A 20,850-nucleotide genomic window follows, 5' to 3' on the forward strand; every position below is an offset into this window, starting at 1 on the left:
AATCTCCACAAATTTGAAGGGATCAAGTGAACCCATAGCATCTATTTCAGCAAATTTTAGCACAAGTGTAGCTGAACAAAAAAATCAGCTCAATCATAACGTATTCATATAATTGACATTCTCCAGTAATTCTGTATGCAAAAATATAGTATGTAGTGGGTTACTTTATCAATTGTATAAAAGTTTGAAAATTTAGAAAATAAATCTTCTTCAGTTCTTCCGAGATTTTTTTCTTTGAATCGGTAAAAATTCAGTAACACATGTCCAATTTATTTTTTTTCTGTTAAAGAAACATATGTTTAGATAAAACTGCGCAACTTTCTAGTATATTCGATTAATGTATTCTGATCCGCCTTTGAGTTACAATGATGGGATCAAGTCTCCCCGGGGATCAAGTCTCCTCAGTCTCCCCTACTGGTTGTTTCGTTGTGTAAAGGAGATGGTGTTGGCTTATTGGATACTGATAATATGATTTTCTGTTCATGATTTGATACGAATTACTTCGGAAAGTTTATTTACGAGTTTATAGAGCATTTTTGCACTACCAGGGGAAATTTAAAATACTTGGTCCTCGGAGAAAACTGAGAAAAAGTTTTACGTATCATCATGTTATAAACTCAGTTAAATGACGGTCCGTAAAACAGATTAATTGTATTCATATTAAGCCCGGCTTATTTTGTGTGCGGCTAAATGACGCAATATGCTTTTTACTTATTTTGTTTGCGAATATCGCGGCTACACAAATGAAAAGCTCCATTATTGTGAAAACTCCACTCTAAGATTCCTGCTTGGTTAAGGTTCGAGCATATTATTATTTATGAAAACATGGGGTAAAACGCGCCTCCTAAGGAAATATGATCATAGTTTAGCTATAGAACATTAATTGGGAGAATTTAATAAATACCATTCAACCAACATTTCCCCTTGTAATCGCAATCATAACGCTTTGAAAAATGTTCAAAATTTTAATGATTCACAACAACAACGGGACAGAAAGCTCGTTGGACTAACACGTAATTTTGTTTTCTGCTGAGATTTCACAAAAGTGTAGCTTTAACCCATTCATGCCCATGTTGTTTGTGGGCAACAACGTTTTTAAACAGCTATAACTTTTGATTAAGGCAAGATTTGCTCACAAAAACAAGTAAGGCTAATAAATGTGACTATTGCCTTTCATTTGAGTATTAACGTTTACAAGGATCAGCTCTAGAACTGAAGTTATTGCAGTTAGTCTGATTGAACTCCGATGGAGCAGTGCTGCCAGGGACCGTTTACGTTGACGACGGAAAATGAATTTTTCATATAACTTCGTTATGTTGCAATACTAGTGAAAACTGATAAAACTTATCAATTTAGACTATTTTTGGCTACGTTTTCCACGCAGTTGGACTATCGTAAATATTCTAGGAGAATTGTAGTGAGCATTGGAAGGTAAAAATTGAGCAGCTTCTACCACTGCAAGGAAAGCACCTACCTTTATGAAAAAAGGTTTTTCGAGTTTCTTGACCCCACCGTTTTAAAGAAAAAATAGTTTTGAACCCCTACATGCACTAGAAAAAAGTTGGGCATGAAAGGGTTAAATCGTCTTAGGTTATGCAATTATTAGGTTTTCAAAACAATTGTTCTGTTTTAGATTAGAAAGATGGGTAGGTAATGTCAACGACATTACCGAAATGAAGTAGCATACGTTTTAAGTTGTTAATACGAATGCGGCAATTTTTACTAATTTCTGAAAGGTTTTATTAAAATAAGTTATTTCGGTATTTCTAATGGAAATAGCGAAATAACGGTACAAGTATATACGATTCTCTACTGTTGCCAAATGAATTGATTCACTCTCATTTAATGCTCTTTGCAGGGTTACCATATGAGGATAAATATGTTGGAATATTTTAGGTTTCGATGTACGTATACCGATATTTCAGTATTTCCATTAGAAATAACGAAATGTCTCGTTTTAATATAACCTATCAGAATATAGTCAAAATTGTAGCATTCGCATTAACATCCTAAAGTGTATTCTACTTCACTCCGGTTATGTCTCCGACATTACCCACCTATCTTTTTGGTCTAGGATTCGCCACAAACAGGCAAAGTGACCACGAGATGAATATGTATTTTTGCAAAGGATGGGTTACCCTGCGACTTCACTAATATAGATCAGACGGAAACGACCATCATACAGGTGGTTTTAAATGTCTTGCCTATAAGAGGACGACTGCAGGTCAACAATTATGTAGATAACGCAGATAAATCCGAATCACTGTGACATCACACAGCAACTATTGTGTCAGTCTACGACAGAAATAGTTTCTGTCGTAGACTGATGATGTCGCTTTGATCGCAGAACCATTTCAAGTCCCCCTTGTTGACGGTAACTAGATGGCGGATTGAACGGGAACAACTGTGATACAAGTTATTCCCCATTCAAGAAGTGGTAGAACGGTCATACGAAGGCTTTGTGATCGCCAAAATCAATAACGTTCTCGTGTGCAGCTGTTACGCATCTCCTAGCGGGACATTGGATCAGTTCAGCCTGATGCTGGAGCGGTTAAAAGAGCAGTTGATCAACCGAAACTTAGTAGTCATTGGTGGTGGCTTCGTTGTCTGGGCTGGAGATTGGGGTAGTAGAGTAACCAACACAAGAGGGTGTGTCCTGCCTGCAGGATGCTCTAAAGACGTACGATTGTGCAATGAAGCTTCCGTTAGAATATTTCGGAGAAAGGGGAAGGAATCAGAATAATCATTCTTAACAGGCTGATGAAACTGCACAAGATGTAGTTCGGATTCCGCAAAGGAGCATCGACAGTGGAGGCAATTCCGACAGTGCTCGAGAGTACTGAGAATGTATCTGTAGAAAGGTGAATAGGAAATCGATACTGCGCTGTAGTTACGATAGTTGTGATGAATGCGTACAACAGCGCTAGCTGGGAATGCATCGCCGTAGCGCTGCACAGAATGAGGGTTCCCGAATATCTATGCCATATCTTGAAAAAAACTACTTCCCGGACAAACTGCTGCTGTACGAGACCAATGAAAGGCGGAAGTCTATGTGAGTCACAGCGAGCGTTCCTCATCGGTCCAACTCTTTGGAACGGAATGTACAATGAAGGTTTAACAGTGCGGCTCCCCAGATAAGTGAAAATCGTCGGTTTTGCGGACGACCTGTCACTATCGGTGGTGGGTGAAACACTTGAAGCGAGCAAGAAGCTAATGAACGGGATTGAGCTGCATGTGATTGAACTGAAGCGTGCACTGAAGGGATCGGGAGTGATAATCGACGACCGGTCAACAACCACGTCGACTATGCCTGCAAAAGTCGGCGAAGGTAACGAACACAATAGCGAGGATCATATGGGATAGTACGGAAAAAGGAAGGTGGCCGACTCATCCCAAACCAGTCGACGCGCGTCAATGGAAAGCACGGAGAGGTGAACTTTCATCTGACACAGCTTCTGTCGGACTACGGCTGCTGCAGAAAGTATCTTCATCAGCTCGGGTACAGCAACGTCACCGTTCTTCTCGGATTGTGAAAATGTTGAGTAGACACCGTAGCACGTAATTTATGAATGTCTGAAGTTTGAAGCGACGTGTTGGGAGATGTTTAGTATGAGTGGGGCGGACATCAACCCGTCCATGTCGTCCACATGATAAGCGACGTAAACATATGGAACGCGTCCAATAAAAAGGGTGGCGTATATCATGACCGCCTTACAGCAGAAATTTACGACAACCGTAAGCATCGGTTTAGGGAAAGCATTCAACCCCGGGAAACTCCGCTGAAGTCCCGTCGCCGAGAACTATTCGAATAGAGTACCGAGATATGAGTCGTCGGGGTGCCATTGAACCGGACACCACGCTCCATCCAAAAGTTGTCGTTGTCGGATCGACCATGGTATCCGGCCCAAGAGAAATATAGCGAAAACATTAGAAGAATCAGCATCGGGAGTAATTTCTATATCGGGAAATTCTTCGACAGCGTGTTAGATCCAATTTGGTGAAAACTTCACATTGTGATATTTTTGTGACGCTGAATTCATATATGATGTTAATTTTTTATTTTTTACCTCAAAATTAGCATGGTTTGAAAACTCAATATTTACGAATATAAAGCGATATTTGAAAATTCATTTAAAAAAAATTGTGGTGAATTTCGAGTAGAATACACATTTTTCAATTGTTGATAATGCTGAGAGACATTTATAAATTATATTACGAACCCTGGATAATCGAACACTACTTATCATGAAAAATTACCTTTATCATATCTTGGGGCAGAAAGGCACCAAACAAGACATTCATATCTGGAAAGTATACTAATTTTCAACTACAACTTTCCAAACTGTTTCATAAAAGTACAGTCACTTTCAACATTATAATTTTAATTAAATGCACGACTTATTATTTACCCTTCATATCTGAGCGAGAAGAAAAGCTTGTACCGACTAAGTCCAGCAAATAACTTTAAAAACAACAAGTTCGACCCTAATTGGAATCTTAACTAAAAATATACATTCATTTGAATAACATAGGTTGAAACAAAGTTGTTTTAGAATTCATCATCCATTTTACCTTTGAAGCTCTGCAAAAAATCTAAATGTCATTCTTAAGACATAATATTTTGAGACGACTCTATTCAACATGTTTACAAACAGAGAAAAATGTTAAATCATGTAAAATCCAAAATAATTTTTTTAGGATTTGTCCAGCTAGGGGACACTGTGCTCCGGCTAGTCGGCTACGGTTTCGGGAGAACTGCTTTCACTGGGGAATTCTCCGTTGGAGTAGCCTAGACCGAATAGTTCACGACAAAGTCGTAAGCTGATTGGCTCAGCGCAGAAGTGATACTAAATGGCCTGAGAAGGGAGCCAAAGCGTTTAAAAGAGGTGCGGTGCTGAATGGTACAGTCAAAAGGCTCAAGAACTTGTGCTGAATGGCATAAGGGAGCCAAAGGGCTCAGTAACTTGGATAATCCGTATGATGTGCCGAGAATTGGTGCTCTAACCCTTCTGAGGGAACCAAATAATTAGTAGTTAGACTAGAGGGATTCTTCTTCTGGGAGGAATCAGGTTAGCCGGCAAGAGTAGTTTGTTTAGCAGGTCGGGGTGGGTGCCCAACACCGTACCCAAATACACATACATTGACATATACACTGGAGTGGGACATGGTTATACGAATAAAAAAAAATCTGACTCCGAGTGACTTTTTGGGTCCCATTAGCTTCCAAAACAACTCTGTGAATTTTTAGTTCGATCGGTGAAACTATATTTTTGCTATGTTGCGTTTCGGCTTCGCCTCTTCAGAAACCGACACTAACGTATTGTCGGAATAGATTAGCGCCGGCTTGACGCAAATCCCTTAAAACTAAAACACACTATGTGTTTCAATCAAACGACTGGGCCGCATAGGCCTGCTAAGCCAAGACAAGTTTCGGCTTCACTTGTGTCTCATCGGCATAAACAGAACTTCTGCTCGAACGGGACATCACGTTTGATCAGTCGTTTGATTGAAACACATAGTGTGTTTTAGTTTTAAGGGATTTGCGTCAAGCCGGCGCTAATCTATTCCGACAATACGTTAGTGTCGGTTTCTGAAGAGGCGAAGCCGAAACGCAACATAGTATGAAATAAGGATTTGTGCCCTCCTGTACAAAGACTGGTTTTTACCAACAAATTTTCACCCTAGTGAGAAATTTTGGTTTTTACCAAATTTTCCTCCTTAGGGTGAAATATAGCATAGTGCTTTCGCATAGGCCTGCTAAGCCAAGACAAGTTTCGGCTTCACTTGTGTCTCATCGGCATAAACAGAACTTCTGCTCGAACGGGACATCACGTTTGATCAGTCGTTTGATTGAAACACATAGTGTGTTTTAGTTTTAAGGGATTTGCGTCAAGCCGGCGCTAATCTATTCCGACAATACGTTAGTGTCGGTTTCTGAAGAGGCGAAGCCGAAACGCAACATAGTATGAAATAAGGATTTGTGCCCTCCTGTACAAAGACTGGTTTTTACCAACAAATTTTCACCCTAGTGAGAAATTTTGGTTTTTACCAAATTTTCCTCCTTAGGGTGAAATATAGCATAGTGCTTTCGCATAGGCCTGCTAAGCCAAGACAAGTTTCGGCTTCACTTGTGTCTCATCGGCATAAACAGAACTTCTGCTCGAACGGGACATCACGTTTGATCAGTCGTTTGATTGAAACACATAGTGTGTTTTAGTTTTAAGGGATTTGCGTCAAGCCGGCGCTAATCTATTCCGACAATACGTTAGTGTCGGTTTCTGAAGAGGCGAAGCCGAAACGCAACATAGTATGAAATAAGGATTTGTGCCCTCCTGTACAAAGACTGGTTTTTACCAACAAATTTTCACCCTAGTGAGAAATTTTGGTTTTTACCAAATTTTCCTCCTTAGGGTGAAATATAGCATAGTATATTTTTGCGCCCACGGTTTAAAGTTTACATGGGATTTCGCATGGGAAAAAAAGTCTTTTGCAAATTAATTCTTCCAAGAGTGGTCCATTACCTCCTAAAAATAAATAGATGCTTGGTTTTTATAGCAAATTTGTCAAGGAAACAAAGTCTAGAAGATCACGAAACGATCTGATGCTCGTGGAAAAAGTTATTAAGCAAAAACCGATTGATGCCCTGAAGAATAATGAAATTTTTACTTTTCATAGCATCACTGCTGCTGAAGGTCGAATTATATACAAAATCTTTAATTTTCTCTTATTATGTACAAAAAAAAGACTCAATTTATCCCTTAACTCTTGCGAAGTGGCCAAACAGTATAGATAAATGATTTAGACATATTAAGAGAAGATCAAAACAAAATTGCATATAATTGGACAACCAACAACAGTGGTGCTAGAAAAAATGAATATTTTATTAATCGTCAGAGCATCAATTAGTTTCAGCTTAATAACTTTTTTCTCAAGCGTCAGATCGTTTCGTAGTTCTCGAGACTTTGTTCCTTTGTTAAATTTTCTACAAAAGCCACATAACGGTTTATTTTTAGGAAGCAATGGGCGACTCCTGGAGGAATTATTTTGTGAAAGTCAATTTTCCCATATAAAATCCCATGTAAATTTTAAACAGTGGCCGCAAAAATAAAGTTTCAGGGATCAAGCTAAGAATTTGTACAGATGTTCTAGGACCCAAATGGTACCCAAAAAGTTGCTCGGAGCTGGAATCTATTTTTTGTCCCACCATAATATACACACCATTACTGATTTTGAATACCTTTTTTATTTTTTTGTTATTAATTTATGGCTCCGAATATCCTCAGATCTATATTTTTGGCGAATCGTAGCTTTCCTCATTGTAGTCTGTCGTTTCGAATACGAGAACTACTGGTAACATACCGCAAATTGGTAACTGGTTTTCAATCCTTCTCGCGAGTTTTCGATTTTTTGCCAGGATACATGATTCAACAGTGACCATGTCACTAGGGACGGGCATAGCGTAGTTGGTAATTCGATTGCCTTGTGCGAAGCTCACCTGGGTTCGATTCCCAACCCCGCACATAGGGTTAGAGATTTTTCTAATGAGATTTCTTTAACCAGAAAAAGAGGCGAATGACCCTAAGGTTTAAAACCTCTAATGTAAAAAAATCATTTCACTCAGACAAGACAATGCGTATTCCCCACGCAAATTTAATTCACTGGGGATTAGTTCCCTAGTTGGTCAAATGAACACTAAACAAACAAAGAAATTAGTTTGCCCAGTCCAAAGAAATGTCTGCTCAATTGGCATCACCCGTGTTCCTACCGTGTACTACTTATTTTTAGTAAAAAGATCGGAAAAATTTTGTTGCATAAGGTGTAAGGTTCATTTTCAGAGATATAAAAACAGGTGAAAAGGCATACGGACGAAAATAACTGACCACGACCGTTGACATCGGTGTTACTAATGTTTACCATAAATCCTTTGGCAATTTCTGAATAACATTGAAATCATCTCATTACATTATTCATTACATTATATTACAAAATCGGTCGTCTGTTCTATACTACCCCTCTCACTGTACTAGAGGACAACGACATCCATCCATACCAATTGCTGTCGACCGGCAGATTACATCCAATTACTAGCGAGCACCTGTTCCCTCTGTCTGAAGGTGATGCCACTCTTCCTTTTCCTGTGGGGGTGATTATCCGGGAAATGAGAACTAAATTATCCAGGATCAGTCTGAAGCACTTTGCCCTTTTGTGGTCATGTCCTGCTTCATTCGCTTGTCTAATGAGTGACGACAACTAGCAAACACTGTCAACATCCCCCCTCTGGCGCCGGTGATCTGCAATGCAATGATGCTGGCTAAAACTATATGCACTGTGGTGTCACGTACTGGACGGAGTTGATAATGTGACACTGAACTGTGAGCGGGTGGAACATCGATCCAAAATGGAAGTATTATATGGCCACCCGTTCTTTGTGCATAGGTAGAGTGAACAAGTATCTAATTAGTTTTAAGATTTAATATAGTCGATGTGGGGCGAGTGCCACACAACTAAAAGGATGAATAGAAATGTGATATATTTTCCTGAGACGAAATTTGCCTGTTGTTTTTCCATAATTTTTCGTTGAGTAAGCATTTAAAGTTTCAGTGATGATGATGATGTAGGCACTCGCAAAATAACAACGATGTTTCTTGTTTTTACCCAATGGTACAACGCTAGAAATTCTACCTTCTTCTGGGATTAATAACTCATACACAAACTCAACTCATTTTTATTTTTAAAAAATTTCCCAACCACTCTCGCACAACTTGGGGATGCAGCTTGACATTGAATCCGTTCGGGCAATCCAGCCGCTTTTGGGGCACACGTGTGCAGTCATAGATGAGATCTATTTTGGAAGCTATTTTCACTCTATGTGCGCCTAAATTACATTAGGATGGATCAAAAATAGCGCTTGCTTGAGGACCTTGGCCACAGAACAGGCAACGACCTCGGAGCACTTTCTGTCGAGATTGAACCTTGGCCTGAAATTTGCCGAGCAGAGTCTGGTTGGGCTTAAATAAATATTATATTTTTCAATGTAGACGCAGATTGACAGCTGAGATCTGCTAAGCATTTATGTATACCTACCAAAATACAGTTTACACAAACAGATCCCAAACTTGTACTGGATGTGCACTTGTAATTAGAAAGCACTACACGCTGCAAATTGAACCCATCTCGTACTGGTTGAACTTGAATTTTAACTCGAATTGAATTTTCGACTTTGTACGGCATATATCAGCTGTCAAGTGGTTTTATGGCGTCGAATTTAGATCACAGACTAACACTTGAGAACAATGCTTCGCCCGCTTCAACGGTTATTTTAAATATATCTGTAGTAGGGACTGTGGCCGCATTTACAATGATGGCGCCACTGACATACGAACAAGCATGCGGGGGATAGATCACTAGCCAAAAATCGCTCCTAAGCCTGAGGGGTAACCTACCAGTAAATGAGGATTTGAGTCCATGTATAAAATGTGGAGCGAATGTTCTGGGGAAATTGGAGGATCGATATGTTTTGGAGCAATTTCTTCATAGTTTTATGTCAGTTAGTCTGTGTTTAGGCAGCGAAAACAAAAAAAAAAATTTTTTTAATGCAAATAATATGCCGATTACATTTGTCTACAAAACTGTGATTAGTAATGTTCCATACACAATCACTACTCGTTAAATACTGACGACTGAGCACATACATCTGCTTAAGGATCTCTCGGAAAACACAAATAGACAGAGACAAAAACAAAAAAAACATTAATTTGATAGCTCGGTTGTAACTACTCATCGAGACTACGTTAATTTTGGAAGAAAGCAAGGGGAAAACGGAAATTAATTAGCAAAAAATTGTTTTCGCCAGAATCAGTTGGAAGCGGAAGAAATGGAATGGACGTGCTGAAATGAACCATCTTGTTTTATCCCATCGCCCGTATAATTCTAACCAAGGTTGGAGTGACTAATAGCAGACCAACTCAATTAATGGTGAATGAGTAATTTCTTTCTATTTGTGTTTTTTGCGAGACGAGTAAATAAGCTTCCGGCGGATGTTTTTCCCGACGTTTGTGTTGGATCTAATGGTACAGAATGAATAATAGTATGTAATGTCGGTGCAATCAATCTCTTTGTACTACACATTGACTTTTCATTGTCATTCTAGAACATTTGTTTCCATACAGCTTCGATTTTTTAAGGAGATCGTAGGTGGGAAAATTGTTGTATGCCTGTTCATCAAATGTTTCGGACCTATCTTTCTTAACTGGCTCTTTACTCAAGCCAATTAAAAGATGCGAATATGGCAAGAAGAAATAAATTCATTTCATCCCGAATGAATGGAAAGCAGTGTCCCAACGATAAGAAATTTAATTACCAACCGGTAGCGGGTGTCTTTTCTACACTTAAGCTGATGATAATGGCCGTAATTGTTAGAGCCACAATAGAGTTAAAACTTTTCTTTTTCTCGAAGCAAAGAAAATATCAGCTCGGAATTTTGAAGTAAATTTAGCAAAGGGACTATTTTTACGAAAGCATAAGCTGCGATAAGGCAACCTTAGTTGAACTTTGATGTATTCTAACCAACCTTCAGAACAAGGCTTTTACAGCTTCACTTTTTTGCTGCGTTTGTTATTCATGCGTTTTCTCTGATTTTTCCATCAATAACATGAATGAGCTTTCCAATCCTTCTACATCACAATCCGTTTTCTAGAGAGTGCACCAAACTACATCGTTATCCTTCTCACCTGTCCTGTTCAATGTTGTAAACTTACCTCCACTACAGCACTGCTTCCATGTCGGGACCGCCGAGGAGACTGCTAATGAGAGAGAGAAAGTTTAAATTAGTACCATTTGCATAATTCAATTGAGACTACTTTCATAATGAAATTACATGCTGAATTAGTAAAACGTTGATGTACATTGTACAAGCTTCACAGTTTTGGAATCAGTAAATGCATATCAGCACAGTTTTAGGGAAGTTGTGCCGATAACTGACTCTGCTGTCAAATGCTGCAGTAGGGTCGACTGAGGAAAGTTTTTTTTAAATAACATTCTTTAATATTGTAAAATCTATTCATCCTACACATTTAAGCACTTTAGTTACAGCAGCGATCGACATCTATATTTAACGCTTGGGCTCAAATAGCAAGAAGAAGGGGGTGCATCTGACTAGACTTTTCACTTCCTTAACCGTTGTGTGTCCGACGCGGTACCCGGGTACCTTTTTAAGTTTCAATTAATTAAATTCCTATGTTTTATCCATAGCTGGAAATTGAAACTTTGTGACATCTTAGAACTTCACTAAGTCAAGCTTTTGGGTTAATAATATTGTTGATATAGTAAGGGTGGGAGTGAGGAGGGGCTCCTGAATTTTTTTACTACGTAACTGGCCGACGTGGGTACCCGGGTACCCACAAAACTAAAATGCCCGTAACTATGGTAGGGGAGAGAGGGTAACAATGAAACACATTTTTTCTACAATGATAATACTTGTTATTTGTGTAACCAAAAGTGATATATAGTGCCACTCTGTTGTTAACTAATACATATATTTTTTCCAGCTGGTAAAATTCACGGGAAATAACATTTTTTGGATAATAAACAGTCGGTGGTAAAATGTATCAGTGTGCCCCATGGGTAGGAACTATGAAACACGATGTCGCCTATAGTGAAATATTCTACTTATAAATTTTATTCTTTTGTTTTGACGAAGAATGATCCTAACGCTTTGAATTAAAGTTATATTGAGGCGAAAATCGTTTGTTTACGAAAGAATACACTATATCATCGCGTAACATCGAACCACCATATATGCATATTAGCTGCAATCCTGAAATAAGAGACAATTTCTACAAAACTTGCCCAAATTTACTAATTTTGCACTATATGAGTAGTATTTACTGTGGAAAATCGGAACCCATTCACATTTTGAAAAAGACCACAAAAACAAAAAAAAAATCACAGTTCCCCATACTCAATCGTTCCACAGTTACCCAATGGGTCTATTCATGAAAATTGTGAAATTTCACGGAACCATGAGAAGTTACCAAAAAACTTTGTTCGCGGCAAATGTTGAGCATAAAATTTGCTATAAATAGCAATAGACTAAATATTTATTCAATGAATGGTAACTAATAAAGATGGAATAATGGTTTTCATTGCAAATTTACTCTGGCTATCACAAAACAAACAAATATCCATTAAAAGAGATAGAGTTATCAGATCTCTTCCAAAATATAGCAACACGTGTAAAGAATTAGAAATCGTGAAATATGAGGGAATGAGATGATTCTGATCATGCATTATGATTTTATTGCGAATGTTTCATAGTTCCTGCTGATCCAATGTTACCCTCTCTCCCATAATATCCAACCGATTTCGATACTTTTGGCCGTTTTGGATTCAGGAACTCATCCACTTTTGGACTTGGTAAAAATAAATCGAGTTACTTCATTCGGTTCCCGGGAATCCGGTTTTCCGGAAGCAGGTTTTAGTGCTGGGGTACTATTTGCGAACTTCAATGGAATACTAGCAATATGGGTATCAAAATTCTTGGAATTGCATCAGTAGGCTGTATCTCGTGGTTTTGGAACTATTTGGTGATTCGACCCCGGAACGGACATTCCGGAGCAGGTTTCCGTGGGGCCGTGAGTGGCCATTCCATTCCAATTCCATTTTTCAAATTGCCATAGGGTCCCGTAACAATAAAGAACAGACTTCCGAGACAATTTGAAGAGTTTTGATACTCATTTTGCTAGGGCATTATTTAAATTTACAAATCATACCCTAGTACTGGAACATTACTCAGGAAAATCCGGATTACCAAAAACCAGATCCATTATTCCGTTTCTTTTGTACAGAACCAAAAAGTGGACGAGTTCCTGAATCCAAAATATCTAAAAGTGTCCAAATCGGTTAAAGGAAGCCTTAGTTATGAGCATTTTAATTTGTGGGTACCCGGCTACCCTCGTTGGCCTGTTGAAGGTGTTTTTTTTGTTGGACACATAACTGTTAACCCTTTCATGCCCAACTTTTTTCTAGTGCATGTAGGATTTCAAAACTATTTTTCCTTGAAAACGGTGGAGTCAAGAAACACGAAAAGCCTATTTTCATAAAGATGGGTGCTTCCATGGCAATGCTAGAAGCTGGTCAATTTTTACCTCCTAATGCTCAATACAATTCTCCTAGAATAAGTACAATAGTCCAGTTACGTGGAACACGTAGCCAACGACCGTCTAAATTGATGAGTTTTATCAGTTTTCAATAATATTGCATTATAACGAAGATATATGAAAAAAATCATTTTCCTTCGTCAACGTAAACTGTCTCTGGCAGCACTGCTCTTTCGGAATCCAATAAGACTAATTGCAATAACTTCAGTTCTAGAGCTGATCCTTGTAACTATTAATACTCAAATTAAAGTCAATAATCACATTAACGAGGCTCACTTGTTTTTGTGAGCAAATCTCGTCTCAATCAAAAGTTATATCTGTATAAAAACGTTGTTGTCCACAAACAACATGGGCATGAATGGGTTAAACAAGAGTATTTTAAATTTTTCATATAAACAAATGTCAATAAGAATTGATAGATTTCGGTAAATATCTACCGATAAAAGTTAAGAAATGCTGACCTTTCCAGTTATTTGAAAAATAATTTTTGGCGAATTACCAGTGAAGGTAGTATGTTTTAATTAGATTTTTCAAGGTTATTAAAGAAACTTTAACACAAAATATTGGTCCTACGTCAACAACCCGATTATGTTCCGAACATTACCTAGCCCTAGTTTTTAAACATCAATGAATGCAACAGGATAAATAGAGTTTTGCGCGATCTGCTAAGGAATATTCTAAACTAACCATAAATACCATAAATTACGATATAAATGATTTTGTAAAAGTAGCCAGTAGCTGTGATTTGATCGGTGTTCAACCAAAGGAAATTGCGTTACAGAAAAAAAACGCTGTAGAAAAATATACTTTGGGTCTTCTCTTGAAAATTTGGGTAGAAGCTCAAGTAGCAAATCGTAACTAATTTGGAATCGTCTAACTCCGAACTATGTTGGAACGAGAGAACAATAAATTTGTTGCAATGGTTGAACACAGATAATGTTAAGATTATTTTATCACATCTTTTGTCGCCAAATAGTAATTTATGTTGGCAGCTAGAACATGTTCATTAATGTTCCGATCTGTTTGCCGATGCTGCAGAGTTTGTTGAAATTTAGTTGCAATTTTGTTTTTGTCGTATGACATTATGACAATTGCACAGTTGTCAAACACCGAAATTCTTACTGAAACTATTTTAGGTTACAAAGTCGTATTCGTGTTATACATATGTATCCGGCACATATCATCATTTCGCCTTTCAGCAGAAACTCACACGTATTAATGAAATGCTTTCACATCACTGAATAAACACATTCATAACTAATGCAAAGCAAAATAAGTTATATTTTTGTTGCCATTACGTTGCGAAAATTCACCGATGATACTTTATGCGCTACACTTTTTTTAATCTTAAGTTTTATTTGAAACGGCTCAATGCGTTAGCACAACTGAGCCGTGGGTCTTTTATTTTTTTACAATAAGTAAAAATAAAAAAAAAAATGCTAAGAATATCGGTCTTCCTGATCTTGTTGACGCAGTTTGCTGCTGCGTGTTAAGATCCTTTTACTTGGCGGTGAAGCCGCTTGGTGGTCATTCAGTCTGCCTTCTATCGCGTTATCGTTCGCATCCATGTCATCATCGGTACTGCTTTCTTGCTGTTCACGATCAGAGGTTCTTATTTGTTTCTTTTTCTTACGGGTCGCTGTTGTAAATCTGTCTTCATCGATATTTTCTTCTTTATTGGTGATGCTAGTTGTTGGTTTGGGAGCGGTGGTCGTGGTTGTACCTGCATTATTGGTTAATTGGATCGTTGTTTTTGGTTTATCTGAAGGTGTCGGTGGCTGCTTGTTAGAGTTGGCTGTAGTAGATGAGTTTTGACTAGTTGCTTCGGCGCATGTTTTTCCTTAGTGGACTGTATGGTTACAGAATTGGCATGTTGGGGTCTGCCCGGGATATGTGATTGGCGTTGTTCTCTTATAGGTCACGCCATCCTTCGATGATTTGCATTCGATAGTCATGTAAGAAGGTATTGGTTTTAGTCACTCGCATCCTCACAATACGAACGCCGTTGGGAATGCCGGTGAAAATTTTTTTCCAGGTGTCATTCGTAATAGATTCTACTTCTTCATATTGCGGCATGATTCGTTTGATGAAATCTTCCTTCGTGCGCGGGGCCAAATCATGGATACGCACGTCCACCATGTCGTTTTCCATATGCACGGGGATCTTGATTCTGGCGTTATTAAATTCGACCTCGTGTTGCATGTTGTTCTTTGCAATGAAGTTTTCGGCCTGTGCTAAGCTTCTAAACGTGATCAAAACACAGTTTTTTACGTGATGTAGCTGAATGTACGTAACTTCAGCGAGAATAAGCATTAACTGATTGTTCCATTTCCTGAACTGCCCATGATCGCATAATAGTCCCATAAACATAGGAAATCCCATAGAAAACGGGACAACTATGCGATCATGGGTAGTGAACTGTGGGTCTAACACGAGTTTTATTAGAGTTGATCGAAATCGTGTTATCCCGAAGCACAGGCATATTTGTTTCATTTCACTCTGCAGCCGGGGGCAACGATACAATTTGTATGTGCCCAGTCAAAAAGGGCAAGTTGCTGGCTAACGGGGGGCTATTTGCCAACTCGGATGGCTAATTGTCCTACAATTTGCCAGTAAATTCAAATGCAACAGTTGGGTGATTTGCCGCCGTCATTTTTTGCCGCTCTACCCGCCCTTAAATTGCCCTTAAATCGCCCAGGGAACGCGCCATTTAATCACCCTTAATTGCCTAATATGAAAATTACAAATAATACTTATTTTCTGATTCATTATCTACTCACATAAACTTATCAGTACACTAGGTAATCACCACCAAACTATAGGAAGAATCGATGGTTAAATTGGTATTGCACACCAAAACTTACCACAATCTGACTTTCGGTCAGAGATCTTGTTCCACTATACTTATACACGATTCCACAATTTCCCACATTCGTCGGCTAAATGAAGTGCACTAGACAAACAAAATACAAGCGAGAACACGCCAATCGTTTGAAAAAAAAAACAATTTTAAGCTTAAGCCAAACATGACCGCCATGTTTGAAAAACGCAAAAAAACATGCAAGTTCATTTCAGCCGCCAGAAAATTTGTCAAAGTGTTGAAATCGCCTTTAAATCGCATTCGCAAATTGCATTTGTTCCTAGGGGCAATTAGCACAGGCGAGTTGAATCAAACGTCAAACTGTTTAAATCGCCTGACCATGTTCCTCCGCATTTTTTTTGACCGGGTGCACTGATATAGAACAATAGCTAACTTGTTTCACTGGGCCTATAGCCTGCTATAGCGCAGCGATTTTTTTGCTTCTGCTTTGTGCGACGTCAGAAGATAGACTGATGCGCTACACTTGATATTATACAGGCATTCAACAGTACTGTGGTGCCAACTATAACATGTTCGGTATACCGGAAAAATATAAACAAAAGGCATGTGTGTTACTATATTTCAATTGCCGCAGGGTTCTACTGTATCGATTTTGTTGGCTATTTTCGGCAAATTTAAGACTAAGAGAAACGAAAGCAATGAAATTGAAAGACGGATTAATATTTTAGAGTGAATCAGTTATAAATTTAGAACGGAAAACTAGGACTAGGCAGGCTCATATGTACATGATCGAAAGGAAATGTGAAGAGTCCTTTGCCTTCTGCTAAGTAGGAGTTGGGCGATGCACCCAAGTCTACCACATGATCTTTGATCGAACATAACTCATCATCATGTTTTACCGCCGACGCCAGCAAAAGAAACTTCACGAATCCTCGTCTAGAACGACTATGCGATCATTCTTTTTCTCCTTCTGCTAGCATCAAGCCGTGCAGTATGCATTCAATCGACACCAAGCTATCGGTGCACCGATCCTATTGTGATTGAACTACTTGTTGATTTTTTCGTTCTGTACACACGGATGGCTGATAGCAATTAATGACTCTTCACATTTCCTTTCGATCATGTACATATGAGCTTGCCTAGCCCTACTTTTTCGTTCTAAGTTCTGTTTCACTCTAGCATACCTATCCGTCATTCAATTTCATTGCTTTCGTTTCTCTTAGTCTTAAATTTGCTGAAAATAGCCAACAAAATCGATACAGTAAAAGGCATGTGTATTAGGGTGGGATAAAAATTAGATTCCTGCTCCGCGCAAATTTTTAAGTACCATTTGGGTCCTAGAGCAACTCTGCAAATTTTAAGCTCGATCGGTGAAAGTATATTTTTGCGCCCACTGTTTAAAGTTTACATGGGATTTTGCATGGGAAAATTAGCTTTCACAAAATAATTCGCCCAGGAGTCGCCTATTGCCTCCTAAAAATAAATCGTTTTGTGGCGTTTATAGGGAATTTAACAAAGAAAAAAAGTCGCGAAGACCACGAAACGATCTAAAGCTTGAGAAAAAAGTTTTTGAGCGGAAACCGATTTATGCTTTGACGATTGATAAAATATTCATTTTTTCTATCACCACTGCTGCTGGTTGTTTAACTATATGCAATTTTGTTTCGATTTTCTCTTAATGTGCCTAAATCAATTATCGGAACTGTTTGGCCACTTCACAAGAGTTTTGAGGGATAAAGTAAGGCTTCTTTTGTACATAATAAGAATAAATTAAAATTTTTGTATATCGGTCTTCCTATAAAAATCAGACATCTATTTATTTTTTGGAGGTAACGGGCGACTCTTGAAAGAAATATCTTGAAAAAGTCGATTTTTCCATACGAAAACCCATGTAAAATTTGAACCGTGTGCGCAAAAATATACTTTCACCGATCGAGCTTAAAATTTGCAAAGTTGTTCTGGTACCTGAATGAGACCCAGAAAGTTACCCGGAGCGAATTTTTTTTTTCATACACCCGTTTCTCACTCTAATGTGTATATGCTATTGCTGATTTTTACCGAAATGTTTAAATCCCTTTCGCACAAAATATATTATTAAAAATTAGTGATAATTTTGTAAATAATTTTGGAACTAAGAACAAGAAGGTTAGTAGATAGATCGGAACGAATGCTATGAATTTGGGACAAATCGTTTAGTTAGAGCACCTTTCGAAAACAGTGGATAAGTTAGCGTGATCTTAGGATCTATTTTGCAAATTCATTGTTTAATCTGTGAAGCGTCTGAAAATACTAGTCCATGTTATGCACATGTTCAAAATAGAACTTTTTGAAATAACTCATTTTGAAAGACATTTTACCTAAGGATGCAAAAATTTCTAGAAAACGCTTCCCAAAACAGGACCACTAATAAACCAAGTAGATAAAATTCCGGCATTTTATGACCCCCTTCCTACTCTAACACTTAAGTAGGTTTTTCCCAACCAAAAGTCTTTCAAAAAGTTCTACTGCCACGTTTTTCCAATTTGTGAGATGGTATAATGGACATTTTTTATTTTACAATTGAGATTATTTGACAGCTGAGTTGATATTTGATCCTTAATATTTTTAATTGTTGCAGCCTTCATGAAAAAACATAGGGGAAAGTGGACCAATTCGCCCCAATGACCAATTCGGATCCCCAGCTATGGTAATATTACGGAAAGCGAAGATATAATTTTCATGGCTGTCATGTAGCTCTGTTCAATCTCACAAAATTTTGCGGTTCTTAGTTTGCGTGTGCTACACAGAAAAAAATATTCTGTAATTTTAAGTTTATTTTCATGCACATATTTGGAGCATGAATATAAATGTAAAAATAAGTTCCACTACAAATACACACGACTTGTCGTGCTTTCTACAACGAATTTTATTATAATTTCACACGTGGATTGAAAATTACAGTTTTTTTAAACAGAAAACCAACGCACTTCAATGTATTTTTACTCGAATACTGCTGTAAAACGAATGACATGTAATATTACACGAATGAAAGTGTAAAATTGTATGCTGTTTGATGCTCCAATTGATTTTAACGTAATTTTCGATCAAATTTTTGATTCAATCTTATTATGTTTACATTCGTATTGATTTACATGTCGTTTAAATTTCATTATTTTTTGGTGTGTAGGGGCGAATGTTGTTTCGAAGCGCTATTTTTAAAAATATGTAAATGTGTAAGCCGAAAAACAAGATTTTTGTTGGCAACAAGAACTAATTCAATCAAATGCATTATCGTGATTTTGGATGTGCCGGATAATGTCTTTTGTTTAATATCTTGGTTTGGGCGAGACTATCAACTGTTTTCGTTTAATCGGTGTGTGAATAATAGAATGTGGGTTGGTCCAATTCGGCCCTTTTGCCGTATATACGATCAGATACGCGAAAAATCATTTGAGAGGAAAGTGTGCGCAGTCGGTTGAGCTTTCGGGAAAAGATAAGTTTTCGCACATTGATTGACAGATTTCGGCGCTATAGCTTATAACCTATTTTTGGTTGATTTGGCACAGCTCCTACTTTTTATTATACATTTACTACAACGTTTTATATATCAAAGAGACACGTTTTATATATCGGTTGAAACGTTCCAGCTTTATAGCTTATAAACCCTTACTAGGTCCGAATTGGCCCAGTTACCCCTACCGATGAAAACACAAAGCGAGAAAAGTTGGACGGACCGACCTCTCAGTTTCGGTAGTCGACGACAAGGATCTCAACACGCAGAAACAAGCTGCGTCAACAAGTCTCGACGAACAAGCAGTATCTTTGTGTTATTTTTCTTATTTTAACCAAATGAAAAAAAAACATGAAAACTTCATAGTTCATTTATGCTAACGCTTTAAGCCGTGATAATAAATCAAAAAGGCAAATAAAAATAGACCAGCGAATCGAAGTAATTTGGTGACCATTTCAATAAAATTTTAGCCTATGAGGAATGATGACTGTAACGGTTCATATGGGAAATTCCAATTTGACCTTACTAAACATTCTGTAACTCCGGAACCAAAATGAACCGTAACTCTGGAACCAAATGAAATTCAATAGTATTCAATAGGATTACTGTATCTTTCATTTGAAATCAAGTTTGTATAAATCGGTCAAGAATTCGCTGAGAAATAGGTGTGATATTAGCTTAGGAACTTGGCGAGTTCCCTGGGGGCTTCATGAACCGTCATAGGTGGCCAATGTGATCAAAGGTACTTTAAGTGATGATTAGCGATCCAAGCCTGCAAATCCAAGTAATGTTGCACCCATTTTAATGTGTATTACAACATTCGGACATCATGGTGTTACCACTTTATATGGAAATTTGCTGTGTGACAGCGCACTTAAAACCATTACTCCGGAACCGGAACTCAAATCAACGGAAAATCTAACAGCAGCTTGTGGGAGCGTTATACCTTTCATTTGAAACTATTTGAAATTTGTGTAAATCAGTTTAGCCATCTTGTGTGAGTTTAGATGACACACACATACACAAACAGGCATTTTCCGATCTCGGTGAACTGAATCGAATGGTATATGACACTCGGCCCTCCGAGCTTCGGTTAAAAAGTTGATTTTTAGAGTCAGTAGATAGCATTTCTTTATACGAGAAAGGCAAAAACGCTAAAAAGGGCTTTAAAATCGGCATAACATAGTTTATTTAAAGAATAGACAATAAAAAATGAAATTCTACGTATGTCGATGGAGATAGAAATTCTGCATATAATGTGAAAATTTCAAAACGAACACGTCAACTGTTTTGAACTATTAAATATAATGAATACTGAAGCTTTTTCAGTTTTTGATGTGGATACCAAATCAGTGTACATTTAAAATACATATTTTCGCAAT

At 37.9% G+C, this 20,850-nt stretch overlaps 1 protein-coding gene across 4 annotated transcripts in view; it reads right to left on the bottom strand.

The window, feature by feature from the left end:
- The window catches only part of LOC131684460 (uncharacterized), a 374,204-nt gene that overhangs the window by 266,846 nt on the left and 86,508 nt on the right, over window positions 1-20,850 (bottom strand). For 3 of the 4 annotated variants that reach the window (XM_058967367.1, XM_058967366.1, XM_058967364.1), the window contains one exon: window positions 10,758-10,802. The gene's annotated coding sequence lies outside the window, so the exon portion shown is untranslated. The remainder of the gene's footprint in view (window positions 1-10,757; window positions 10,803-20,850) is intronic. The other variant, XM_058967365.1, reaches the window with a different exon arrangement.

This window comes from Topomyia yanbarensis, chromosome 2 (genome assembly GCF_030247195.1).
Source record: "Topomyia yanbarensis strain Yona2022 chromosome 2, ASM3024719v1, whole genome shotgun sequence".
Classification (NCBI taxonomy): Eukaryota; Metazoa; Arthropoda; class Insecta; order Diptera; family Culicidae; genus Topomyia; species Topomyia yanbarensis.